Raw genomic sequence first — 18,359 nt, 5'->3', positions numbered from 1 at the left:
CATGTGATCATGTGTATACCTATATATGTGTGCATACATATATGTGCCTTTGAATGTGTGGTTCCTTAAAAATGATCTCTTATTGTTACACTCTGACAGCGGTGACGGTGAGATACAGATACCCTTATCCCACCATAAAGGCATTAAAATGGTTAATTGTTTCAAATCAAACAGCTATTCATAAGTTCCAATAAAATGCAACCCATCATAATTTTACACGACCAGAAGCTTTCAGCTTGTGCATATTTTGTCAGGAAGGCAATTTAAAGCTTATAAACACAAATCACATCTTTGGGTTTTAACCACAAAACATTCACAAAGTACTGACTTGCCACCTACAGTGTCCCACTGTACAGCCAAGAAACAGAGCACTCCACCTGGAATAGCAGGAAGGAACATAAAGGAAGGACTTGGAGATGGTATTTTTTTTAGGGCAGAAAAGGTATTGAAGCATCAATATATGGAAAAGGGGTACATGGATACATAGCATACATTTATGGAAAATTGATACAATTCCTAATTCCAGCAGTCATAAGGCTGAGATAAAGACATTTGTTTCCTTGTGTTTATATCTTAATCAAAGTGTTTATTAGACATAGTAATTAAGAGTTATTTGGGTTGCAGACATACACAAAACAGTTTTCTATAAGTCTATGGGACCATTTATTTACCCCTTTTATCCATGGATTCTATACTAGTGTTTATGAACACTATTACAATTACTATAAAACCATAGAATCTATGACCTCTAGCTGATTTTGTTTAGTCTGTAAAAAAACCCTAATGCATAAAAGTGAATTACTCTTAGGAAGAATGTAAAGAAATATTATTCATTCCATTTTTACTGGAGGAAAATTGGAACCTTGGGCTCTATTGTTTGCCCAAGGTTAAAGAAGTTTAAGTGACTTACTTAAAAGAGTTTGAATCAACCATCTCTGTAATATCAAATTAAAAAAAAATAATTATTATTAAAATCACATTTTAGCCTTCCTTTTTTTCCTTCAGTCCCTCTCTCAGCATGTCATGTTCTCCAGCTCCTGCTTATCTTGGTTGCCATTTTGTGGCCTTGTTCCAATTTGTTTGTACCTCTCTTATACTGGGGAGCCCCAAACTGAACATGACACTCCAGATGTGAGCACTCACACAAGCTCACTGAGCAATAAACATTTTCTGTGAGCTGCTGGCTGTGCATTTGCTAATGCAGTTCAGTATGGAGTTTAATTACTTTTGGTGTGCACACTGTTGACTCATGTTCAACACCAGGATCCCAGTGTCCTTCTCTACAGCTCTAGCTGCTTCCAATCATTTGGCTTCCAACTTGTATAGATTTAAAAACATCACTTCCCCTGAAAACAACACAACAAAGGGTTGTCTAAGATACAGTTAGTTATATCTCAGGAGAATGAATCTATTCAATGCCATATTAACATGAGACTGCAGCCTGACATCTACTAAATATCTTATATTTTCCATTAAGATTAAGGGAACATTCATATCCCAAACTCATTAGATATTAGAAAGCAAGAAAAGCAAGAAAAACATGAAAGCAAGGAAGGAAGGACAACAAAAACAGAAAAAAAAAAAAAAAAAAAAAGATGTATAGAAAACAAAAAGGACAGTGTAATATAGAAGTGAATAATGTGCTAGTGATTGTAATGTATAGTGAAGTATTCATTAACAGTGACGTTGTTTCTTCCAAAAAAGTGCAAGTCAACAGCTTTATTTAAAAATGACATATTTACTGTTACCTATAATATGATTCTTTTACTATGTTCCTGGGAATTTTCACTCCCCCAGATAACTGGCTCTTTCTCTTCCCTATCATTAAATTGTGATCCTCTCTTGTTGTTGTTGTTGTCATCATTTCTGGTCCATGTATTTTTGGCATTCCTAGATGGCTGCATATTGATTCTGGAACTGCTAGCTCTTACTGGATTGTTTGCACAATTAAATCATGGTCCCACATGAATATTTTGTGTTATGAAATGCCTTTCAGAATATTAAGGAGCCAAACAAAAAATGAAAAGGAATGGCTATTCTAAAATATTTTCCTCATTTAATGCTAGCAAGTTATTTTTAAAAATAAGAACTTTTTTTTTTTTTTTTTTTCTGTACACATACTGTCTAACAAAAATAATTTGGTACCAGCTGGAGTGTTTTTAAAGCACATACAACTCTAACCTTTCTTAATCTAATTTAAGTTTTAAAATATTTTAGTTTCCAATTCAATTCATGCTGATCCTGCCATGGAAATGTGGGAGGACAATGTATAAAATAATAATTCTTTCCTCTTTCAGATATACAAGCATATAAGAAAAGAGTTCAGAGTATGTCAGGAGAAGAAAGAAGGCCTGAATTCACAGTCATTTTTTTGCTAAAGTTGAGCCACATAGAAAATCTGTATATTCACAGTGGAAGTTTGGGAACAGGCACAGATGGCCTGATAAATAAAGGAAAGAAAGTAGTGCAAGAAAATCAAGCTACTTCCACGTTGTAGAACATAGCTGCAGAGGGAGAAGATGAAGAGACAGAGCCATTACCTCTGGAGCAGAGACTTGTTGCCATGGGAGCAGTGATAAGGATAGCTGGTACCCTGGAGGCAGCAACTGGGGGACAAAAACAAAAAAAGAGATACGTGCTGTATGTATGTGGGACATACTCCAACTCCAATGTTTTAAGAAGCCTGATTCGCCCTATTCTTATTTTATGTAATCAAATATTTAAGAGGTGGCCGAGGTTAGAACTGTAAAACTTTGCAGAAAGATAAATTTAAGAAACATTAAGAGATGCAAGGTGAACATCTGTGCTCACAGGCTGGTACTTTGTAGATCACTAAGAAAACAATAGAGGCATTTATCCATAGGAACAGAAGATGCACAGTTTCTTGCCCTAATAAGCCATAGGTTGGCTCATAGGAATACAATAACAATTCTAATGCTATTAGGGTTTGGCTTATGGACAGGTACATTTTCTAAAAACCTTGCTCAATATTACTGATATTTTATAGTAATTGTTTTTGTCTTTCACCATTATTTATTTATTTTTAGTTTTAAAGTAAGTTACTTTTAATTAGGTTGTCATTTCCTTTATACAAAACATGTCTTCCATTTCCTATGATACTGAACAGCAGACATTTTAAATAGAAAAAAAAATCAGCAAAGGAACGTTTTTCATCCTCATTTTACAGCCAGATAATAGAGGCACAGAGGGTACAAGTGGTTAAATTTTGTAGCTTATTTAAACACCAAACTTTGGATCCTCTGTCTCACAATTAACATGCAAGATATTCTCTTTCTTCTTCACAAGACTGCCTTGAATTCATTGTCTCATTCTATCACTCTGCAGTGTGATCTGGTTCAGTCTCTATGACCAAACCCCCACTTTATAACCTTTTCTGAAAGAGCAAATTAATAAACACAAGCAGGACTTGTCATGGAAGAAAAAAAAAGAAAAAAAGAAAAAAAAAAAGAAAAAAAAAAATGAAAAAAAAAAACACAACTGCCTGTTATATGCAAAGTACATCTTTAATGATGCTTAAAAAGGAGCTAAACATCTCTATGGGAATTCTTAAAACACTTATCTCTTAGGCTTTTATTTAGTTTTGCAAGTCTTTGTTGTTTAACAAGCTGGAGAAATGGGTCATCTAATGTTATATTAATCAGTAAATTAATATTTTAATTTGATTTTCTTTATAGTTGAGATGCTTGCGGCATCTTCAGTGTTTTTTTCTCTCTACACACTGATGTTATGCAGTATCATTACCATATTGTACCTTGGGGTTGCGAGATAACAGGGTCCAGTGATAGCTCTATTCTTAGGAGAGTGGGAGGTTTATGATGACACTTATACATTTTAAATGGCACATGGAGGCTCTCATGTAGTGAAATGTCTTACAGCTGAGTCATAGGCATTTATTTCTACATTGGGATTTTCTGTGGAAAAAGTGAGTGGAAATCACAGCTTTCAGGTCCAAGCAGGTGATACGTTTTGCTAATCCTTTGATAAGATCTTTACAGTGTGCTAGAGTAAATATCTCACTCTTTTTTTTTTTTTTTTTTTTTTTTTAAGGAAGAGTCAGAGTCCTATTTTGAAGGCTTTTGTTAAGTTGCAAGTTATATGATTTTCCATAAAAGAAAAAGAGAGGAAAATTAAATTCATTCATTGTTTGATAGTTAAATTCTATTTAAATATATATTTTTTCAAATATTCAGTAAAGCGAAATCAGAAGAATCAGAAGAGACACAAACTTTTATTTAGGATTACGAGCTCTAATTACCTTTTGAAATATGCATAGAAAAATCAGAATTTTTGATTAGATCAGACCAGGTCCTTTTTGATTAGATCTGTCCCTGGTCCTTGTGCATCTATACAACAGCTGATGGAGGCAACTTTCTCCTTTTTGTTCTCTTATGTGTACCCTCACAACAGGTCAGAATGGTGCTGGCAGAAATTGTCCACAGGTCACTGTTTAGGTGAGTACAAAGGAAGAAGCAGTCTTTGTTCCTTTCACCTCCTTAGACAGCCACAATCTGACTTTCCTACCTTCCCCTTTCCCTTTAGACTTCATAACTGAGAATATTTACTGCATCAAAGATTCCATGTCTAGTAGGACTAGACCATGTCTAGACCATGCCCCTGCCCTCTGTTACAAATACACAAATCCCACATTCCAGTGCACATTTACTCTGGTCCAATGGTAAGTTACACGTCTGAGGGGGAGAATACATGCTTGGTGATGCCCTCACCTACCAAAGGCAAAGAAAATCATATTCACATATTCCATACTACAGTCATTTTACATTCCATACTTCATCATATTTACCATAAACAGATAGGACCATAAAATAGGCAATATTTTATAGTTTCTTGAGTTTCACTGGCTTCATGATGCAGTCATTCACAGAAATGAATTTAAATGTGTGTTCTACATATATTCACAATTATGTAAGTACAAAACTGGCCCAGCAGGAGTGCAGGCATAGAGGCATTTTCCTTCCTTCCTCCCTTCCTCCCTTCCCCTTTCTCTTTCTTTTTAAAGATAACTTAAGGCCCAGAATGTGGAATGACATTTTAAACATTGCATAGTTCTAGATACTAGGTCAGGGGACTCAGTCATGGCTCTGAATGTCTGGATGTGCTTATGTGCAGTCAGAAGTAGGATAACAAACCTCTCAATAGGTTTCAAGCAAGGATGAAGTTCTGAGCCAAATTTAATATCAAAATCCAGTTCAGTTCAAGATTCAGTTCAGATTTAGCATGGGAGACTTTTAGACAAATGTGAACCTTCAGAGGAGTTTGGCTTCATTGTGAACATTTTTTACACCTCCAGCTATCATGTTAATGTCAATACTTGCTAGTATCAATAGAACTTGCTTGTGCTTCCAGTTACTGTTCACTGAAAGATGCAGGAACAGGTTTGATTGCCTATATGATCTTTAAGCCCCACCTTCTTTAGTCTTTACCTACAATAAATAACTTCCTTCTTCAAAGACAGTCAGACCAGATTACAGGACTGCTGAAGAGGTATATTGACTACATGAGCAGAGACAGCAGAAAGCATTGGGTGCTCCAGAAGTGAAAATGTGCAGAAATAAAAAAACATGGTCTGTTTAAGGTAAAACAAAAAACCTAAGAGGCCTGGCTACACTCCCATTTTTATACTGAATGGAAAAAAAAAAAAAAAAAAAGTTAGGAAGAAGTTTTTTGCTTTAGCTACTTAAAATATAGATGTAAATTCAATTTTTTTTTTTTATCCCAAAAGGACAGCAACATTATTTTTCCTCTATTGATTATCATTCTACTTTAGCTGAAACAGTCCTGACTAAGACCAAAATCTCTTTGAAAAGCTGACTTAAAAACTAATGAAGTATCAGCACCATTGCACTGCGCTATCAGATAGGTATTTTTGGAAAATGAAAGTAAATCAATATTAATAATATAAACCAGAAACTGATTTAGCCATTAAATTATTTAATGGTGAAAAAGCCCATATCTAATGACTTTTGTTAAAGTCTGTAAGTAACATATTAATTAAACTGGGTACATGAAAATATCTGAAGACATTTGTAAGACTTGCTTGGGTCAACCAATTTTTAAAAGCAAAAGTTCTACCATTAATAAAATAGAGAAAGATCATAGTCATTAAGCAATAAGGATGAAAGTCACATAAAAGGATGATTATGAGAAATTTGGAAAAAAAAAGAAAAGAAAAAAAAAGAAGAAGAATTTGCAGTCTCCATCATTCTCTGTCTCTTACAATCTAATAAGTTAACTTGTACTGACTGCGAAGAGAGGTGATAAAAACTGATAATTCTTTAAATGACACTAATTCCAGGATATATGCAAAGCCTCACCAATGCCTAACATCTATCAAGGACATATTAAATAACTCAAGACAGTGGATTAATATTGTGTAACCATCTTCAGAAATTCTAAACCATCCATTCCAACATCCTTACTAGCATTGATTATGTTGAATCAGTACTTTGTTCATTTCCTTTCATTTGCTTTATTTTACACCAGGGAATATTTGCATTTGTACTGATTCCTGCTTCAAGTCAAGCACACTTTAAAATTCATACCTGCCTTAATGCAATTGTAACTTCGGTTGCCTATTATTATCTTTGACAACTATGTCTATCCCATCATCTACCTAAGGCGTAGTGCAAAATAAATAAATAAATAAGTGAAATAAAAATTGCCACCATAACAAACAAACAAACAAAAAATAGAAAACTAAAAGGACCATGATTTAATAACAAAAATATATATATGTAGTTAATTAGGAGATTTTGAAAATTTCTAACATATGTCAATAAATTTCTAGTAACAATTTCCAAAATAAAGTTAACAGAAACAGCACCAACAAAATGAGGAGTTAGAAAGCACATTACAGCAAGCAGTAAATCATTCTGAAAAAGAACCAAAATCACTACACAGAACTGAAAACCACTAAGTCAATCCGTATTGTCAAGCCTAATGTGATCCAATGTACTATAGTGAGGGAATGGGAAGGAAGTGTCTACACCACATGTTGAATTAAAGGGAATCAACCAGCCATTTACTTTCTTTTATTTAGTAACCTTCATGATGAGATCATCAAATATATTGTCTCCTCAGTAATCATAGAAAGCTACTACCTTGCTCTCTCTCTCCCTCTCTCTCTCTCTCTTTTTTTTTTCCTTATTTTTTTCTAGACTACCATTTCTAGTCTTATTTTTTTTTTTCTGTCAGACTATTTAGTCTTATTTTTTTTTCTGTCAGACTATTTTTTTTAAATGCTTTTTGTTTTTTTTGGGGGGGGGGAATGTTGTTTATAGACTGTACATATGAGAAAAAGATACACAAATAATATTCTAGCAGATTAGTTTTAAGTTACTGGGAGGTATACACTTATTGGATCTCTGAAAATTACACTATCATGCTTGTAAAGAGTAATGCTAGCAGCAGATTACATTAACTGAGACCATTAGAAAACTATTTTACTGAAGGGAGTAAAAGAGAAACAACAAAGTTTCCTGATCTGCAAAAACAAAATCAAACAAACAAACAAAAATACATGGATTATACCCCTTACCTGTAATTCTAGAGGGCACTCTGTTAACAGAGAGGACTTCTCTTGCCCCTTGTTTGATAAGCAAGTCACCTGCTGTTGAAATAATTTGCTACCAAAGGTGGGTCAGATGAACTCTGTTCAAGTTTCTTCTGTTTCACTTCCATAGTGGGAACAGCCTTAGGTGTAGATATTTATTCTGTGCTTACCTACAGGTAAGTGAACTGAATCTCCTAATAGGAAAGGAGACTACTATTCCCAAAGGAAATTTCTGTAACTGAAAATCAGTGGGACAAGGGTATTTGAATCACTCAAAGGCTTGCTAAAATTCAGGATCAGTTAGCTGTGCTACCTATCCTCATGGATATGAGTTAGTAAAACTTGCTTAAAAGACTGCATCCAGAAATACTTTATTTGGTCACTGCAGTCCCTTTAGATTTTTTCTCTGTCTAGGTAAAACTGCCTATTGTGGATTTGTATTGAGTCATATTAACTTTCCAGGTGTTTATGCATGTGTTGAAAGCACCACATGAAGTGCTTTTAGCTATGGAGTTCTCTTCATCTACTTCAAATATGAAGTTCTTATGCATTCAAAAACCTGGTATTTTTTCCCAACTGTGGTGGCTGGTCTAATAACAGATGCTATCACACTTTCCAAATCATACCTCAAGTATGTCAGAGCCCTGTGGCAAGATTACTACTTTGAGACGGTTTCCTTGCTTGAGTGTGTACACATTAAAACTAAATACGACTTCATGTTACCTCTAATACTTGTACTCCTACATGGTTGAAGATGATCTACTTATTGAAATGTGAAAGATATATCACATAGAAGGGATTATTAATTAAATCATTAATGAATTAATTAATGATTTATTTATTTATTTATTTTAATGAACCATGGCTAAATGATGTTTCTTTGTGTAGGGATAAACTGGTTATATGTGTCCTGTTCCCCATCTGTTTCCATGATACAACATACCCTCAAATTTAAAATGAAATAAAGACAAAAATGAAATAAAAAAGTTAGGAATGCACCATAATATTGTTGAAACAGACTAGTTTTAAAAGAAGGGAGACATAGGTTGAGTTATTGGTTGCTTTGTGGAGTCAAGTCAGAGACTTGTTTTTCCTCTCTGAAACAGCTTCTGTACAATTCTTTGCAGCTTTAACTTGGCAGTGGTGCTGAAAATATATCGTAACTGAATAGACTTTTGAAAAATAAACTGTTCATAGAAATTTCAATCTTTTATCAAGTGGGGTCAAATTATTTATTTTAACATAGAAAATTCTCAATTAGTGATAGCTGAATTGTTCATAATGCATAAATTGTCTAAAATAGCATATTATATTATTCTGTTCCAGATTGTTTGGTAAAGAATTTAAGTGCCTATAAAATTATTCATTGTTTTCATTAGATCTGCAAACAGTTTATGTATTGAACTTCAGTACTTGGGGTGATTTGCTGACAATTTACTTTGACTATTCACAATTTGTAGATCATAATCGCTATCTAAATCATTGGGTTTTGATTTTGGTTTCTAAATAGACAAAGAGTTTTAAATGTGAAAATAAATAATTCTTACCCAATAACAAATTAAAAATAATGCATACTCTTTAGGTGATTTCTGATTCCCTTGTTCTTTGCATATTCATGCAACAAAATCGGTATTAGTGAACGTTCACAAATAACAATGAAAAGAAAAAGGCACACAGGAAGCATGTCTTTTCAATTAGTTGCTTAAAACTCTTCCGTTAGGTGTCAGCTGCTTACATTTCTAAACATTATATCCCACAATAATGAATAAAAGACTTCCTAAAAAAAGGAAGGCTTTTTTAGAATGAACATTATGACTACCTACCAAAGTCTAAGGTTAATTTTGTGCCTTGCATGAGCACTTTGGCTTGCAGATACAGAAAGAATTTGATTTAGGAATGGGTCACACTCCTCAGACATGCAATATTCATCTGTTGTACGAACAGTCATACTCAAGAGTGAATGAAATTTCTCTGATCAGATCAGAAGAAAGTAACTGAGTATTTTGTGATATTTGATCTCTCCCCCAGCTGTAGAGACCTACTGAAGCTCTACTTATAATGCATTTGTCAGAATACTAATTGAAAAAATGACTTCATTGTATGAGTCATACAGTCACCTCTGTGGACCTCATTAGATGTAAATGAACATACTGAAGGCCAGAGCAATCATTCTGAGCACAGCCATATGTTGGTCTCTCAGAAGAAGGTCTCTCAGAAACAGGCTCATGGCCAACTTTGGGTACTTGCAATTGACTAGATGGAAGATGGAGGTCTCAGTAGCAGGAAATATATTGGAAATGCTCACCTATGTTCTGTGTTCCCCTTCACAACTAAGGATAATTTAAAAATAAATCTTCTTTTGAAATAGGAGATTCTCTAGCTGGAAAAAAATTAAATCATTTGCAATGTTTTGAGTGAGGACAGTGATTTTTTAGCTGGCTTGTAGCTGTGTGGTTCTTATCAGAACAGGCCATAGCACTGGTTGGAATTCTTTAGGAAGACAACACATTTTTCTATGCAGTGATGTAATTCTAGCCTGACTTCAAAAATTAGCAGCAAAAATCAAAATAAATTATTGATTGAGACTGTTGGTTTCCTTGAGAAGCTAAGCTATATTCATGGAGCTTCTGACTACCTGCATTTTAGAATTGGGTAGATTTGGGTAAGGGTATTAATAGAAAATTAATAGAAAACAAGTGTTTCTCACCTAACAGTTAAAAGTGATGTTCAACTGCAGAACTAGTGCAAAGAGAAAGACAATCTACTCCTTCCCTTCCCTTCCGTGCCCTGCCCTTTTCTCTGAGACATTCTACTACCAGGTAGCAGATTCAGGATGGCTGAGGGAAATACTATTTGAAGATATCTCACAACAAACAATTCTTGATAGTACAAGCTAAATTGAAACAATTGGGATAGTGATTGCCTTCTGAAGTCTTCTAAATTTAATATAAATTTGGAATGAGATTTGGGATGACTTACAAAACTTCATTAACAAACAGGGAACTAAATTCCATATACATTTTCAAAGGAATAAAAAATAAAGAATATAGTCATTAAGATTTATGGAATAATCTCACCTAAAACAAAGCTATTGAGATACAAGACTTATGATTACAGACATGTCTTACTTTAAATATCTTTTTGAAGCCATATTTTAAGGTATTTATGTGGATGTGAAAATCTCACCAGTCTCAAATGAGTTTTTTATGAATTTTATCTCAAATACTCATATATGTCTGAACTTCAGATAAATACACATTTTGCTTAATTTTCTGAGTTGATGCAAACACAGTCTTTCTTTTATCTGACCTTGAAATGAACAAGCATTAAGAAAGTATTTTCTAAAACTGACATCTCACTACAAGTAGAAATAAAATAGAGGACTTGAAAAAACTTCCATTGTTACTACACCACCTAAACTAGCAGAAGTTCAGAAAACTATTTTAAGTAGAGCTGCAAACAAGACTGAAAATCTTGACATTCCCATAATCACTGAGATAGAGTTACATCTACTCTACTATGCCTTTCTGCATGATGAAAAATAAGTCTGAGACATGGCCTTGAAATACTACTCCCCACAAACATTCTGCTCATATGAGTTATGTTCTTCCAACAGAAGTGTTTCCATTTCTTCTCTCAGTGTCATAATTGGCAACACAGACATGAAAGCCTTCTCACAAAGAAGGCCACAATTCCTAAGTTTCTGTATAAAAAGCAACTGAGTCACAACAAGTTTGTATGAAAACAAGAGGACAAAAACTAGGAATCAAAACACATGGGCCACTGTGAGAGCCCTCACACCCAAGCAAAGGAAGTAGGTGCTTGCTACTTCTACTTACCTGGGATACATAAACCTGTAACCAGGTCACAGGACTGGAAAAAAATGGTTTTTAGTTTAAGTTTTAGATTTTTTTTCTTCTCTTAAGTTAGTTACTTTTTAGTAGCAATGTTGCTTGTATACATATTCTTCATATTTTTTAAGCATATTGCCACTTTGCCAATCCAGAATGCACATTTGAAAATGGCAGGTAGAATTTAGGCCACTGATACAAGTACATGGCTCCCTACCCAATTTCCAGTTGTTCATACTTCTAACACTCCCAATATTGTTCAAACCCCTTGAACTAAATTCAGACTTCAATTCAATGGAGCAATAACATTGTTCACAGAGTGGATCAACTTTTAGAGACTAACCTGTACAAATATTTGGGCAAGTCTCATGATGCATCAGACACAGAGAAGATATTCATATTCAAGCATATTCACATATTCAAGCATATTCACATATTCAAGCATGAATTCTCTCTATGATTTGAGCTTTTCTTCAGCCTAAACAGTTTCCACCAAATTTAAGCAAATAGGAAAATGGAATGCAAGAAGCTAAGAAGTCATGCACCATTAAGGAAGTTTAACAGTTCTTTCAGAAATGCTAATTTCTTCACATAGCATATGCTGTGGGTTTAATTTAGTATTAGTTATGTTATTGACTGAAAATGTATCATTCTACCTTAATAACCCTATTTCAAGTGCAAAACACATCCTTAACTGAGGAGCCACAAGTGATACTTCAATAATGTAGTACAGACATAGACTACAGAATTAATGTATATTTCAAATGTTCATAAAATTTCTAAACATTTGTAAATTAGGAAATGCTAATATGGTTTTGATAAACAAAAAGATGCAATCTTTTTCAAAGTTTTACAGATCATATTGTGTTTCAAATAAAATTCTTCTGTATAACCTTGGCTTTCAAGTTTAATTTAGTCAATTTGATGATAGTCCAACTTACTTCACAAATCTGTGAAATGTACAGCTGGTATGACGTACATGTACATTTTTTTCTTCTTATCTGTTTACTTATTACCTACAGAAGAGCCACATAACAGGTATGCAAATTAATCCATGAGAAATAAGTCTATTCCCTCAATTCACCACTTTACCATATGGAAATAATGTAAATCTTCAGTACTGAAAGATTGCTCACCCTAGGCCTTACAGACAATTGCTTTATGGTATACGTTTCTGCATGTATTGTTGTTTTAGAGTAGTTTTTAATAAAGTTTAATTACATAATAATAATTGTATTTGTATATCAATATAGATTTCAAAAATCTTGGAGACACCTGTTGTAGTTACTAGAAAGTGTTTTCTAACATTTTCTTTTCCTTTTTTTGTTGTTTCCATATTATAGAACTACACTAAACAGCCATGTCTATAGATAATGTCAGTTGGTATACTTCCAGGCCAGTGATGGAGGTGGCTTGGTCCTGTTCCCAAACTGCGTAAAACCTGCTCTTTGCAAGCTCTGCTCCCCATACCCAAGAACCACTGCACCCATGCCCAGCTCTTCACAGTTTCCCCTCCTGCTTCATCTTGCCACCTAGGCCTAGCCCCAGGCATCAGCACCCTGACTTTGTCCCTCAACCCTCCCCCGCCAACTCACCTGCAGACCGTGTTGGTATTTATTTGGCAGATGAAGGCTTGGCAAGCTTCATGACTTTGGAGCTATAGTATGGGGCTGGCCTTATCATACACCACTGAAACCAAGGGGATTTCTTCTACTGTGTGGAAAGCATGTAGAAGAACTTTCAGGATTGGGGTCTTACATACTACATAAGAGTGGAAAAGGAAAATGGAAATCTTTTCAGTGAGCCTGTTTGCTTAGTAGCATAAAGCTTTATAATGAAAGCTCATTCATATCATTGTAATTTTCTAATGTTTTATACTTTAGTCTTATTTTTCATAGCAGTTTCTCTCATTTATCCATTTCAGGTTTTTTATGTTATTTCTTGTTGTTGTTGTTGTTGCCTGTTTATTATTGGCATATATTTTTAGCAGTTTTCCTTTGGATTTTTTTTTTTTTTTTTAACATTGACAAGATTTCATCTCTGTTTGTTAAAGAGAACCAGCTGTTTTCTTCGAGGATAATTTTCTGAAGCTGTTGTGCGCCATAATTACACTGCAATTACACAGCAATATCCATAAAAGCAGATGAGAATTCTATGTGTCCTTCTGACTCATTAGAAGTTACAAAAATGATGGATGCACTCTTTCCCAGTTTGACTATTGCCCTCTGTTGGCAAACCCAAGTCCTCTCATATCAAGAAAGAACTAAAGGAAGGAATAGGAGAAAACATTTGAAAGGGGATTAATTTCAGTTTTGGTAATGGGAACAGTGAAGTAATATTGAAGTTGAAAAATATTTTCTAGCTATGTTTAATGGAGAACACTTTTAAAGCTTTAGTCAATGTTAGCAATAAATCAACATTATAAATTTAGCACTCAATTTTCTTTTGTTTGTTTGTTTTTCTTCTTATAGGTCAATAACACGAGCAATTATTCTCTTTTCAGATCAATTTAACAGTTATGTAATTTTCTTATGAAAGTCTTTAAACAATTGCTTGTTTTTAAAGATACAATCATATTCTTTTTAGTTCTCTTTAGTTGTTATGAAGTGAATTAGTTGCAAAAGAGTCAAAATATGTACCAATATCTTTAGAATACCTTAGACATTAATGTTATAGTTGTGGAGATAAAACCGGAGAGCTTCTTTTTTCTTTCAAACTAGATCTAATTCCACCTGAATCAAAGTCCGAAAATAATTTCAGTTTAAAATTAGTTCTCAAATATTTGAGATGACAGAAGAGATAAATTTGGATAGGGGAGGAGGGAAGGTTTTTGTTTGTTTGCTTGGTTGTTTTTTTTTTTTTTTAATTAATATTGACTCAGATGAGCTATTTAGTTTCCTAGATTCATTTTCTGGTTAGGGATTAGGTTGGTGATTCTTTAAGATCCTCCATGATGAGCCCAAGACAAAGACAAGAAAGGTATTGACTTTCAATGGACTCTTCGCTCCTGTCACAGCAGCCGCTGAATTGGATTTGATCTTGATTTGTTAAAGGTATTTGGATAGGGGAAAACTTCAGAAAACAAATGAGTTTCATTAAGGCCTTAATGTGAGTTGTTGCAAGTGAGGAGAGGCCTATAAGCACGTTAGTTTCTCTTGCATTCTTTCAGTTTAAACCAGAATTGGATTCTGATAGGATTTCAAAATGTTTACTTTGGCATGGGCAATGGGCAATATTCTGTTTTTGTAGCCAACTGGTTTACCAAAGCATACAAGGTGATTATTAGTCCTCTAGTCACAAACAAATCAGCAAACAAATTGTGGTTAAACATCAAAGTTAAACAAAACTCAGTTTAGATAGTTGACTCTGGGAAAAAAAAAAAAAAAAAAAGTGAAATGAACATATTTATTTTGTTATATTTCTAGCTGTCATATCATCTACAATGCATGTCCTAGCTTGCAGATGTTCAAGATTAAAGGATTTCCTTTAACTCCAGGTAATGACCAGACTTTTTAAAGCTAACACAACGGACAACATTCACAAATTCAGTGTTTAGAGGTATTGATAGCTAAGGCAATTTTATAGGTCAGTTGCTTAATGTTTAGCATCACCAACTTGAGCTGAAATTATTTCATTTTGTCATATCCCTCTCTTTCCAGAAACAAATCATTAATATTTATGAGAATGTCTTCCCCATTATATTAGACTTGCATACTAAGAGACGGTGAACTTGGTAAGAGACCTACATGAGGAAAAATAGAACTTTGGACAGATACTATATTTTTAAAATTAGGAACCAGCTGTCTTCATCCACTGCAAATGTACTGCCAATTTTCTATTTTTATGTAGGGCAGTGGTTCTTTTAATATATAAGATGATTGCATATTTAAAGGACTCAGGTTTTCTTCCATCTAGTGATTGTTGACTGAACTGTGCTGATTAGCTTTCAGTACAAGAGAATGGTTCTGCAATTATTCCCCACAGCTCAAACCAAGCAGTATGTTTCTATGTTATGAGAAACACCTGATGAAGTGTAGTGTAGGAGTCACAGCGTTTAATCCACTACCTTGTAGAATAGAATGTAGACCAATTTTGATGTTGAGTGAATTGTCTGTAATTCCTTTGCCTTTTGCTCCTACAAACACTTCTTATTCAATACTTCACTTGTAGAGTTTTCTTTTTTTAAGCTTAGTTATTTGCAGAAATAAAAATAAGTAACCTATACAAAACAATATAAAACATCAATAAAAAAGTTTTGTTAAAATCTAATTTGAGACACTATATTCACAATGCTGTCAAATCTCCAGTAATAAACCAGTAAGAGTCACTTAACTTTGCAAGCTTTGTTTGAATACTTTTGGTGTGTTGTGGACTTAACGCATAAGTAGATAGGAAATTAGTATTCAGCTATTGATACTGTGATATACTTTAAAATGCTGTAGAGAACACAAGAGCATTATATTAAAAAAATCTTACTGGTTCATACATAACTAAAATATCTCACTTTTCTCCACTTTTACAGAAACTATTTTTTTTGATTGTATGAAATTAAAACAAGAATATAATCTATATGGACTCATAAAATCAGAGCTGAAAAGAGGTAGATCCTAAAGCCTATTTAACCATCAGTATCTGATGTGGTATTATACTACAGTTAAATGCAGTCTTTTTAAAACATACTGAACTGTGTTTCACAGCTTCTAAATTTTCTTAAATGCTCATTTAATTTTTGTTGTCAAATAAAAAGGTTGCATATATCTAATTACAAGAAATATAAGAAAAGAGGCTGGGAGATCTATACTCTGGTTATTGTATAAAGAACCATCAAAGGTGTTTGCTTCAGAGACAAGGACACACTATCTTGCTTTAAGTATTGTGGGAATGGAAGTTCAGGCTCACTACCACAGTAGGTGATATTTTAGCTTTTCACTAGGATTAATATATGAACAATAGGTTTCTACAAAACCTCTTACAGAAAACACATAGTGCCATTAAAATATTAGAAATTCATTTTGAAAGACTGCTTCTGCATTTCTGTACCTGAAATTCTCAATGGAAATAGCTTGAAGATAGGAGTGGTAAAAAAAGTGCCATAGGCTTAGCTGTTATATGTCCCTGCAAGTCAGTTGACTCAGAACAAGCAAATGCCAATTTTCACCAGATGAAAATATAAAGGTGTTCCCAGATAATTATATATTTTAAAACTGTCATTTACATCCATAGTATACCTAATTATAGATGAAAAATGAAAGATAACTTTTAAACCCTTTTAAAAGATTGTTTTAGTGGTACTAGCAATGATACTTCCAGATGCACGACAATCTGGATGCCATTCAGCAGTTCAAGATATTCTCTTAAAATATTTTACTTTTCCTTTTTAAGGTACATAATTCATATCAAATTGTTTAGTAACCTCTGCCATCAGATTACTTTCAGTTTATTTTTAAACTCTCTATTGCACTGGTGTTGCATGTTCAATTATGTTATATGTATATACAGTACATTGCTCACAAACACTATTAGTTTCATTATTTCTGATTTAGGATTAAGATTTGTCTTTCAAATTCACAATTTCTGTCAACTTCAATCATTTTCTGCCTGCCTTTACACATAAGATCAATGCTGTTAGAGTTCAGGTTTCTGCAAATGTCATCCTGAAGTTGATGGCATTTCTGGTTCTTTATTGCCTTCTGACATATCAGTACACTTATGTACAATTTTTCTCCAGTGCCTAAGGCTGAGTTGACTGAAGTGGTCCTTCAGTTGCATTCTGTCATCTGTGTGTTGACCATGACCTTCATGGTTTATTTATGATTAGGAGGTTATGTACTTCCTTACTCTAGAAATGGTATTTTAGAGTAGTCCTTTATAATTTTATTTTATTTTTTAACTCCTGTAAATAATCTGCAAACTTGCAGACTCCCTGTCTGCAATATTCTCCAGTAAATAATAGGAAGCTGCCCTGGACTTAAAAATAATAATAATAAAAAAAAAAAAAAAATCAAATCAAATTCTTAAGCTATATTCAGCATTCACATTGTCAACTGTCCTGCAGAATCAAACCAATAATGAACTATTCTGTCTTTGCCATCTCCAGATTATATCACTGTACTATGAGTTCTAAGATGAGGTCTTACCATTAAGTCTTTTATGATCTGATAAGAAATCTGCTCAATCACCTGCCCAGGAGTGTATGTATGCATGAGTTCTGTCTCGTAGATATTGAAAAGAATCAAGCATGAACAGTTTATGTCTGCATGAGACATTTATAAGCTTTGAGTTTCCACAGTTGATAAACTTCTGCATAGATGTCATTAGTTTTTCAGTCTATGTTTAGTGTTAATTGCATTTGAAGTTTCCTCTGGGATTTTTGCTGCTGGTTAAACTTACACCATAACTTGAGGAATAATACTTCCTGGGACAAAAACCCTCAATTAAATTAGTAACATAAATCCTGTCTGTAAAGATAAGATAAACTTACTTTCTAGTGTATTAGACCAGGATTGTTCTTTAAACATCACAGAAAAATGATAGTAGCCTATCATCAATGAAAACTGAGCAGATCTACAAGCTGAAAGTTGTGTGTCTGCTTAGGTAAATACGAATAGCTTCTCACATTTACATTTTCACAGAGATGTGATATAAGAAGGAAAATCTAAACCAAAAAAAAAAAAAAAAATCTACATGGATATTCTAGAAACACATATTTCCATGCAGATTATTTTTGTAAGACTGGTGGATCATATCTTTCTTAAAGCCACTTCAAAATTATTGCCTGTAGGGATAGTCTGTTAACACTAGTGCTAAGGCTTTTACCTAGCCATTTTTTTTTACATGCAGGTATTATTACTACGTCCTCTATGCCATGCTTCCTAGAGGTGTTCTGCATTTTCTTCAGCAATTTTGAAAGCAAACTA

At 33.7% G+C, this 18,359-nt stretch overlaps 1 long non-coding RNA gene across 1 annotated transcript in view; it reads right to left on the bottom strand.

Moving 5' to 3' along the window:
• LOC137852381 (uncharacterized) overlaps positions 1–18,359 on the bottom strand; it is a 115,874-nt gene that overhangs the window by 59,698 nt on the left and 37,817 nt on the right. The window contains exon 2 of the long non-coding RNA XR_011093788.1: positions 2,541–2,606. This is a non-coding gene — a long non-coding RNA (uncharacterized lncRNA). The remainder of the gene's footprint in view (positions 1–2,540; positions 2,607–18,359) is intronic.

The sequence above is a fragment of the Anas acuta genome, chromosome 2 (genome assembly GCF_963932015.1).
Source record: "Anas acuta chromosome 2, bAnaAcu1.1, whole genome shotgun sequence".
NCBI classification, from domain to species: domain Eukaryota; kingdom Metazoa; phylum Chordata; class Aves; order Anseriformes; family Anatidae; genus Anas; species Anas acuta.
The sequence above is the reverse complement of the archived record's forward strand: the minus strand, read 5'-3'. Positions and strand labels throughout refer to the sequence as shown.